This window comes from Lepidothrix coronata, unplaced genomic scaffold (genome assembly GCF_001604755.1).
Source record: "Lepidothrix coronata isolate B3197 unplaced genomic scaffold, Lepidothrix_coronata-1.0 Scaffold82, whole genome shotgun sequence".
Classification (NCBI taxonomy): Eukaryota; Metazoa; Chordata; class Aves; order Passeriformes; family Pipridae; genus Lepidothrix; species Lepidothrix coronata.
The window spans coordinates 717,782-728,150 of record NW_016690262.1 but is presented as its reverse complement, the minus strand read 5'-3'; positions in this window follow the sequence as shown (position 1 = coordinate 728,150).

Below are 10,369 nucleotides of genomic sequence, written 5' to 3'. Positions count from 1 at the left end.
AAAGAAAAGAAAAGAAAAGAAAAGAAAAGAAAAGAAAAGAAAAGAACTAGGATTTAGTTGCCATTGTGTGGAAGAGCCAAAATACAACACAGACCGCAAGCAGAAAAATGTGAAACCTCAAAAACCCACATGGTTTCAGAGAAATCTCAATCTCCTGTAATTAACTTGCTCAATCAGCTTTGTCTGACTGCTCAGGTAAAGCTAGATAAAATAATTTTGGAGAATGTTTTCTCAAGTAAACCTTGAAGTTGGGAAAGGAAGGAGTAACCAATCATCATAAAAAACTGCATCCCTTGGGCAGTTGCCCTGATGGTGGCACTCTTCACTCCTGGATCCATTCGCTCACACCTGACACATAAAGAACAACTAACAGGACTGATTTAGCGTTCAGAAATAGGTCATTTAAAGAACAGCTTTCCCCATTTTTGAGCCTGGCTCAAAAAAAATAACTGTATAAGTGTGCTGTTTTAAAAAAAAAAAAATATTAATTATGAGAGAGCAAAATCATGTCATTCTAATCTCAAACATTCTCTAGTCTAAAAGGACCTCTCTTCACTTTCACTGTATTTTTCTTCTCCCACTGTGAATGGCTTACAGAACTGTTTCTCCTATTCAGTGCTTTTATTCGATTTTTTTCACTCTCCTATTTATCAAGCTAAAATGTTTCTGCAGTATTCATGAATTCAGCAGCAGCCCAGGAGTGGGTGTCAGGTGTTGTTTTGCTACTGTTTCTCCTGCTGAGTCCCCTGCTCAACTAGAGAGTATAATCACATTTTAGAATTTATCAGACTTTAAGTTGGGGAGGGTTGTTGTTTGAGGTTTTTTTTTGTGGGTGGAACATGCTGGTTGTTGTGGTGGTGTACTTTATATATGCCTGAAGGAAGAAATATTCTGAATGTGATAGGGTTTTACTGATTCTTGCATTGCCACATTAACACCTTCCCATATTAGGTTAAAACTACATCTGATAAATATATATATGGGTCTGGAAGTTAGTGTCAAAAATCTGTGAACAGGTTGAAGGATAGCCCCAGATTGCTGTCAGAAGTTTGGAAAACTGCATGTTTCTATGCACATGTTTCTATTTACATGGTGGAAATGAGAATGTTGATATTTATATATATATATTGGAATTTCTCAGAGAAATTAATCCCATTCTCAGACAGCAGTTCAGTTTATTCCTCTACAAACCCCTGTGCACATCAGCCAAACAATTTGTCTAGTCAAATGATTCAGACACAACCAGCCCAAGTATGACTAGACATGCATTTCAGACTGATATAAAAATGATAGGTTCTTCCCCTTCTCTAACCTTCCCTCTTCCTCTATCATAACATTAAATTAAGGGAAAAAGTAGAGTAGTTCTCAGCCTAATTGACAGCAGGGATCTAGTGAAAAGATGTTGCCTTTATCTGACGTGAGTATTCCACATCCTCCCTCAGGTTTAGAGAATGGCTGTGCTGTACAAACCAGGAAAGGCAAAGTAGACCTTGGTCTCCAGCAGGCTTATGGTCTTAAAAGGTGCAGTAGATGGACAGGTAAGAAATATAGCTCCAATGTTGAAGTAAATAAAGGAAAGAACTGATATAACTATTAATTATATGTTGTTGGGATTTTTTTTTTTCACTTAGAGAGAGGGTAATGGAGAGTTTAATTAGAAAAGAGAAATAAGGAAGGCAATTACTGTTCCAGCCCATCACTTCCCTCAACATGATTAACAGCTAGAATTGTGTAGGCCTTAGGGCAGAGTTGAGTCTTGAGTATTTGAAAGAGATATCATTTTTATAGATCACATCGGGAAAGAAAATTCACACTTTTAAGTCATATCCTGCACAGATAATACAGTCAAAGAAAAATGACAATATTAGAGATATTTATCAGTTGGAACAGTATTACATCTGTGAATTCTGTTGCCAGTAAATCTGGTATCTGCAACATTAGGGAATATGGGATATTTATGACAAAAACTAGTAAAAGTTAAAGGCAGATGAATTTTAAAAAGTGCAAGTAAAGATTATGTTACAACATTTCCTAAGATGAATGAATAGCATGGGAACAAAGAAAGCCAATCAAGTAGGATGGTTTGAAAAAAATAGCTTACATAATTAAAAATTAACAGAGAAGTTAATTTTAAATATACTCAACGAGGAGAGAACATACAGCTGTATCAGAAAGCAGCCACTGGAGTGAGAATGGTAAAATCCATTTAGGGGAAAGGAAAGCATGAAGGACATGTTCAAGACAAGGTGGAGTAGAAGTCACAGCTGAGAAAAAGGAGTAAAGAGACTGAATGGCCATCTGAGTTTTCTTTGGCACCAGAGAAGGTTCTTGAATCTCAGGTTAGGGACAGAAGGAACTCATACCAGTGAAGTCTGAACAGAAGCATGAAAACATCAGGTTTAAAGCTGAAGAAAGGCTATGAAACAGTAAAGCATGATAATCACTGCAAAGTGGTGTGCTTTCCCTGTGTGGTAGGGTGCTCCAGAATGGGTGAAAATCCAGCAAGAATTACTCAAACTGTGTAAGTGTGTGAAAGTTATAGGAGTCTGTTTGCTTACTTTATTTCATTTTTTCCCTTCAGATGTCCTTCCTTTTTTTTTTTTTTTTTTTTTTGATTGAGGGAGATTATTCACTATGTGTTCTGATGCCGTTAAGGTACCTTTGCAGAAGGCATTCAGTGTGCATCCTGGGTTATTGAAAATAAGTTATCCTGCTTTTAGAGACTCAAAATGAGCTGCTAGACACACAATGGGTCTTGTATAGCTCTCTAATGAGAGGCAGGGTTCCTTCTTTCCCTCAATGGCAGAAGCCAAAAGGAAGAAGGTAAACTGTATCCCAGTTGTTACAGGCTTGGTTTAATGTGTCAAATGTATTTTTTAAAGTTTTCTTTGCAGCCATGCTCCTTCCTTTAAATGTGCTGAAATAATGTCTATTAATAACAGTATGCATTATTAATAGTTCCTCATCTAGACGTTATTTGAACAAATTATTATTATTTCATCTGTCCTTGATGTGCCTAAGAACAACACAATGACCTTCTTTAAAGTAATTCCTATGCAGTATTCTAAATACAGTTTTAAATAGATGTACAGAGAACAGCCATTTCCTCATATCCAGAAACTAATAACACTGCTGCCATCCTCTGCTTTTCATTTATGTACACTCATCTTACACTCCTGCACATCTCTCCCTGTATCTGCCTGGGCATGGTTTTAAGAACAAAAATGGAGAAGTCTGCAATCAGCATGAAATATTATTTCATTGCCTAGAAGCAGGTAACGATGTGTGTATGTGTGGCCAGTTGCAGAAATGATGAAATTGTCTAGGAGGTTGATAACATGTCAGGCAGCTAGAGATAGCTTTCCTGTTCCCTTGATGGTATCCAGAAGTATTATTTGCAAAACTCCCATCGTGTTTGCATTTGTGGGGTGTGTGTGTGGGTGTGTGTGTGCACAGCTGCTTAGCAAAGAATGCATGCTGTTTTTTATGAATTGTATTTTTTTGTTTTGTCACTAATTGGTATAGTCAAGGATTCAAAGTGTAAAAAAAAAAGAGTAATCTAATCTCCCTTCAGAAGATGTTTCTTCACCCTGCTAAAGAAGAATACAATTCACCAGTCCTAGCACAGCTGTTTCAAGATATCTTAGAAAGGCACAACAGAATTGTAAGAAAACAGAGCTGGTATGTGGAGTGCAGAAGGATATAGAATAACATACACAGTACCTGCCTCTGCTGGATTTTCTGGCTCCCTTATTTGCCTAAGAACTGTAATTGTACACACACAGACACACAGACACTCTCGTTCTCCTCCCTCTGTTTATCTCGGAAGCTGAAAGAGAACTACTGATGTGCAATACCTTATCAAAAAAAAAATGATAAAAATATCTCACTTTTGGCTGAAACATATCCTGATGGAAACTATCCAGCCTTAGCTCAACCCGATCTCTGAAAAAGATTAGCAATGAGAGATTTCTAGTGTCAGTATGACTTAAAGTGCACACAAAGATGCAATTTTTGTGGCAGAAACGTAAGATTCTTTTTTTTTATTATTTTTACTCTGGCTTCAGAAGCAGATAGAAGCAGTGATTGCTGATACATAGTTACTCACCTTTCCAGTAGATGGTAGTACAGATGTGCTTTAAAGACTATTACATTTGGGACTGAAACAAACTGTACGTAGACATTTTCAAATACTGAATTAAGAAGAATTTTTAGCTGTATTAGTTCTTAAAACTAAGTCATGTGAAGTTGCCATTGTGAAAAAATGAACATCAGGACGTTTTTTATTTTAGGCACCGATCTGTAGCAAGCTACTGAAAGCTTTATTTTGATAGAAAACTTGGTCGAAATGCAAATACACATATTTGAAAGGCAGGGATCTCAATAAATAAATTTCTGTAGTATTATATTGTCTGTAGTGCATGATAGTCCCACTGACTGCCAAAGCCTATGGCTGTATTTGTCTGTGTTATAAGTTGCATGTATTATTTTTTTAACTAGACTTGACTTAGCTATTTGGTAGAGACGGAGATAACAATCCTTTGTGTGAACCAGCTTTACAGATTTTTCCTCACAGATTTGTTATTCCTGTATGTGCTGATTTTATCAGAAATAGCTAAACATACATACGATAGAAAATGCAGCTCATTCATGTTCTAAATGTAGTTAAAAAAATAAGGTGTATAAGTTGGAGATGCTTCTTAGAATTACAATATAACTTGTAAGTTCTCTAAATTTGGGGTTTTTTTCACACAATGTTATAGCTCTTTAACAAAATGTAACAGAAGAATGACTGAAGGAAAGGAAGAGGATCAGCATACAATTTATCTGATAACCAAAAGTCAAAATTTATTGAAGCCATTTTAATTATGGCATAAATGTAAAAAACCCCAGATGTTAAAGTATTGCCAGTTATTTAGTGCATACATTTCTATTTTTTTTCCTGATGGTGAATATGAACATATGATCTGCTAATATCTACAGAATATGTCCATAAACTACATCTATACATGTTCCATGGGATGTATTTTTACCATTATGGTTTCTACTAGTTCATTTCAGAGTTTCATACTTGCTACTAGATAGAGTAAAACTTGCTTAGAATAAATCTGCATGAATTTTCTGAACACTGATTATCAGCAACAGCTGATATTAATCAATATTGCTGTCAGATTACCTCTGAGGCCCTAAAACACTAACAAAAACCCCTAATTAAGGAGATTATATATATTCATATATATATATATATAAATATATAAGCTTGCAAGAGAGATAGGAAGGAGTACAAAAACATTACCTGTTTTATTAGTGTTGTCTGATATGTTGTAATGATTGCCACTGATGGAAAAGCTGGTGGTTCATTTTAAATGACACACTCAAAAAATGAAGGTAGGTAGCAAGGCAGAAGGCGAGTAATTACGTGGCAGACCACGGATCCTGCTCCCATAATCTGTTTCCAGCAAAAATAGTAGAGATATGGCAATAAGAGCCACTACCTCCTGGATGATGTCAAAAGAGAAATTGTCTTGACAAATGAGGGAGATTTTAAATGGGAGTTTTCTCTGACCTGCAGTACAAGGAAAGGTTATGCTAATATGTTAAAGCACAGGCCTTTGCTAATGGCTGAGCTGTAGATGAGGCAGTATAGCTCATGACAAGAGTCAGGTCTTTCTACTTCTTTCTCCCTGAGTGACTGAGAAACACTCATTATCCTGTCCTAGGTTATCCTATTATAAATGCTCTTAGCTTATTTTAAATATTCTCTGATATAAACGTTGCAAACAGTGATCTTGGAGAAGAAAGTGTGAAGTTAAGATGTGACACAACGAGGACAAACTACTTCTGTTTTAAAATTAAGAACAGCAGTTGTTTGAGTTACATTCTTGTTTCATGAAAGGTCATCTATCAATCTATACAATCAGCTATAAATATTTCTATTTTTCCCCAAAATACATTTTTCTGATTAAAGCAAAATTTGGCCCTGAATTATTCTATATTCACTTTTTTATATGAACAGTGAACTGAAAAAATATTAATCTTTTTTAAGCACCTGAAAGCCCATTTCCCTTTTCAGCTAATGAACTATGTAAAGGAGCCTCAGTTGCCTTGGGGAAGCTTGTCAAAACCATCACAAGGATCCTTTATAAAGCCTAAAGGATATGTATCATAGTGTATAAAATTTGTCATAGCATATCATTATTACCTTTTGGGACACTTGTTACAACAATTATAGGTGATTAAGCCATATTAAAAAAAATATTAAGAAAGTTTTGTGACCAATAGAACAAAGGTCACTAAGTTTACCATGTTTTGGGGTGGTTTTTTGGTTGTCCGATCTAGTGTGATGGAAAATGAAATCTTCATTAAAGACTTTCCTGACCCATAGGAGACGTCTCAGGGAGGATTCTTTGGTGTCCAATACTGCATTCATGCAGAGCTGTGTACAGTTTCCCTCTGTAGGCTGTTTGTGGGTACAAAACTCGAATCTGTGTAATTATTTCTGAGACCTCCACCTTCCACAAATCTGGTTGCAATGAACCGTGCAGAAATTATCCAAACTTATTGGGGAATGTGGGAGGGACACAGATGCATTTACAAAGGTACATAATTGCAGTATGATGATAACTGGGGAACGAGACTGAAAAAGCTACTGACATTGAGCCCTCCTAATTTTCTTACTGTCCTGAGTGTCTCCCCTCTCACTTATTTTCATTTCAGACTGAAAAACAGTGTAAGAATGATTATATAGAGAAATACATGCAACTCTCACCTGGCAGAAAGATGCAAAGGGCAGATTGGCCCAAGGGAGAAAGCCATACTCACCACATGACTGCAATGTCAAATACAGGTGTGCCCTTTTCTCTGGTCTCCACAAACCTTGCACAGTAAGTAGCCCCAGATTCAACAGGAACAGGTAGACTTGCCTTGGGCAGACTCTGGAAAAATGAGATTTGAAATCTTTGTCATGAGGAGGGAACAGCATTCTGGTCCTTAACTGCTCAGCTAATGTGTACAAAGCGTATTAGTTTTGTATCCTGCAGCCAACCTTGCTCAGTGTGCTGGCTGTTTTGAATCTCAAACAGACATGCTTAACTGTCCCTCTGCACTGTAGGCGTCCTTTTGTGGTTTTTTGTTGTTATTGTTTTTTAATTGTAGCTAAGCCTAAGATAAATTTGATGTCTGTCTACAGTGTGTTTTGGAGCACCAGGCAGCAATCTCTAAACCCATTGTGACCAAAGCAATGGCAATAAAACTCATCAGCACAGCCATAATAAGCTGAGACAAAGTACTGCACTAATAGAACACTGATGCTCTCAAGACAAACCAGTAGCTGTTTCACAGGAATGCTCTGCACTGCACCATGTGGAAGATATTCACACTAGTTTGCATAACCTTGTATTTCTAGGAGGATTTCACAGATTTACATTGCTTGGCACTATCAGGGACAAGTTTGGTAACAAGGGTATCACTCCCACTAGCAGAGGAAGCTCTAAGCACCACCACTGCCCATGGAGACCTTTGTGTCAGCTTGCAGATTCTTGTGCAACTCTTCAGCTAACCAACCAACCTGGGACAGACTGCAATTCGCATTTTAATTACTTGGATTTTTTTCTTTTTAATGAAACAGAATAAATCAAGAGGCTTGCTGAAATTCTGATTACTGTTGGTAACATGGCAGTGTACATAAATTTGGCTAGATACGCCTTCAGAGTGAAACTTTGAAGAAGGCTAGGTTGTCTAGAACTTATCGGTGTAAATTAGTTCTATCTAATAGACACTGCAATTATCTTCTGATATAATTAGAGGCCCCCTTTTTAACTCTGCCAATTTTCTTGATCTTATGGAATAACCACACCAGCTACCAATCACTTACACAATGGAATAGCAAGTATACAAGCCATTTATCATAAAGAAAATATTTTTAAAGTGTTTATGCAAAACAAATCACTGCTCTGCTCCATCTTTTCTACCTTTTTGTAATGCAAACTACTGCCTAAAGTTATTTTCTTAAATCACATATTTTATTATCCATGTTTTATGCCAAATTTCCTTTTTTTGTGATAGCTATTTATCATAGCAAAAGCAAAACAGAAACATACTTCAATGTGGGAGTTTTACAGTAGGAGGCTTTGGTGAAGATGGGATTGATACATCAAAGTCTTATCCCATGATAACAGATGTATTTAAATATTTACCTTCATTCTTGTCCCTACAGTTAATACAATATTTCCCTAGCATAAGCTGCTAAATGTATTTTCCCCTTCTTTATTCTTATTAAAATTGTGATTTGAAGATATATTCGTAAAGCTGTGAATAGTTATTACCATTCCTTTAAAGGCTTCAATATTTGAATGGCCAAATTCCAGCTTGAGTAATTTGATTCTGCCTACTTAAATTCCTCTCACAGTTTCAATTAGATAAGTTATTCTTCTACTCTTTATGTCCTAAAACGGTTCTGCAGCATTGCTGCCACTATTAAACAGCTGCTGAATTTTGCTCCAGAGGTGACTTAACTGATCTCTATATACAAAACACAATACATAAAACAAACTTTTGTTTTTTCTGGATGAAAGTTGGTAAATATAAGTTTTACGATGGGTAAGCATTGGTTTCGAATGCCCATGTTTATGCTTATTTTAAGGGTAATGATAAAGAAACCTTTCCCACAGTGTCCTATTAAGAGTGTTCTAAGAAAAAACAGGATAAATCATCTTCCATATATATTCACAGTCTTTCCAGGGACTATCACGTGAAATATCACCTTTAAATCGTAGGTGTCTTGCCCTATGGGTGTAAGAATGACCCAACCAAAGAGACAAAAGAAGTGTAGGCTAAATTTTTTAGATACTGAGGTACTTAAAGCCTCAGAAAGACAGCCAATATTTTTGTCAGGCATATTGTGGAGGACTCCTCCTCTCATGCTTTTGGAAATCCTGCCAGGCCTTTAAAGGAAATGCAAACCCAAATATTTTTAAGACTTTCCCCATATACCACAGCCTCAGCCTGAAACTATCCAGTTGTACATAATTTTACTTTACCAAGCAAATCCCATTCTTCCTACGCTAGTTAAACAAGTAAGATTCTCTTCCTTGACAAAATCAGTGAGAAAGGATCAGAAGTAGCAGAGAGCATTACCTGCATCATTTAAGAACAGTTTTAGTGGGGCCCCAGACTGGCAGTGTGCAATGCATTAAAGGTTTTTTTGCCTATCTAGACCTATATTTCTGCTCTTTACAAGGGACCTGTTCAGATTACAGTGGTTACTGTAACTTCAAGGTAATCTGATGCTGCTGGGAGGTTGCGTGGGAAATCCCTGTGTAACTGCACATCAATAATTAAGCGAAACTTCAGAATAGGCTTTTGGATTTAGGCCTTTGTAAATGAAATCCTCCCTCATTTCTTCATAAAAGGTTTCTATAGATAAATCTTCAAAAAGGCCTAGGACAGGTAGGCCCCAGGCTTGTAAGAACTATATATAAATTAAATTATTTCTGGGATCAATTAAAATGCATGTTTAAATATAGGACCAGTGAAAATTGAAGAAATGCTTAAACATTTACAAATCTGAATGCTGAACAGGGCCTCTTCTTTTTTCCCTTCCTCATGAATAGATGGGGTAGATGACATATACTTGGTGAGTACCTTAGAACTGGCATTCCTCTGTTTTTCTTTTCTGCTATTCTGCCTTGCAGAAGACAACCTGCACTCTAGGAGAAAGATAAATACTCCTCTGCAGTATTTCATTTTCTTGGGGGTATATAAGACTTTTTTCTTGGTGATCTGATGAGGTTTAGAGCATTACCTAAAAGACTTTATGCGCTTTGAGATATCTGTTCTTCTTTTTTTTTTTTGCCTATTTCTTCCAAATTCTGCTTTTTTCCCCCCTAAACTTTAATCTTCATCCGCATATTTTCCATATCTGTGAATCCTCTCTCTATGCAGGCCAATCTTTTTCTATATATTCTATTTCAGATAGTGAATCTCTTCTCTTCTTTTTCCATCCCCATTTTATGTCCCTCTCAGTTCTTTCTCAGCCCCAGGCTTTTCCTTGCCTCAGCATTAGGGGGAAAATGCTGCCTACCAATCTCTCTGATTATATTGAGCTGCACTTCAGGATACAGACCTGAGCTTTAGCATTACTTGCTGCCTTTTGCTTGTGCTGAAGAACTGAGACAAATGAGACAATAGTACTCAACTCTGGATGTTGAGGATGGCATTGCAGAAAATGTCAGGGCTACAGAATCTTAGTGCAATGTAAGAACCCAGAGCAAATCAAACCAGGTAAGGACAGGGCAGTTTATGAACATAACAACATCCAACTAGTACTGCAAATGCACAACAAAACTAGTAGTTTACTAGAATTACGTCA